The sequence below is a fragment of the Corvus brachyrhynchos genome, unplaced genomic scaffold, assembly GCF_000691975.1.
Source record: "Corvus brachyrhynchos isolate BGI_N302 unplaced genomic scaffold, ASM69197v1 scaffold348, whole genome shotgun sequence".
Taxonomy (NCBI): domain Eukaryota; kingdom Metazoa; phylum Chordata; class Aves; order Passeriformes; family Corvidae; genus Corvus; species Corvus brachyrhynchos.
In genome coordinates this window covers 81,162-81,707 of record NW_008239650.1, presented here as the reverse complement: position 1 = coordinate 81,707, position 546 = coordinate 81,162, and positions in this window count along the sequence as shown.

Sequence of the window (546 nt, the reverse complement as noted above, 5' to 3'; positions counted from 1 at the left end):
TGGAGCCGCAGCCCTGGGGGTCAAATTGCAAATGAGAGGAGCTCATGGGGGGTCACTGAGGGGTTATAAAGGGGTCTGGGGGTCACTGAGGGGTCTCAGGGGTCACAGAGGGGTTATAGACGGGTTTGGGGTGGTCAGCAAGGAGTCTGGAGGGTCACAGAGGGGTTATAAAAGGGTCTGGGGGCAATCTTGGGGGAGGGGGTTTGGTTTGGCGGGTCTGTTTTAGGGAGTCTCTGGGGTTTTGGGGTGTTGTGGGTGGGGTTAAAGGAGGGTTTGAGGGAGTCACAGGAGAGTTTCAGGTCAGAAATGGATTTTTAGAGGGTTAAAAGGTGCTCCCTTGGACTCAGCAGGGCTTGGGGGGGGGTTAAAGGGTGTCTCAGGTGGGTTTTGGGGGTTCTTGGGGGGTGTCCATGGGATTTAGGAGCATCATTGTGGGGTTTGAGGGGATCGGTGCATTTAAAGGGGCTGAAATGGAGGGGATCTGTGAGTTTTTGGGGTTTGGCGTTTCTGTGGGCTCACCCCTCATTCCCAGGAGACGACGTACCG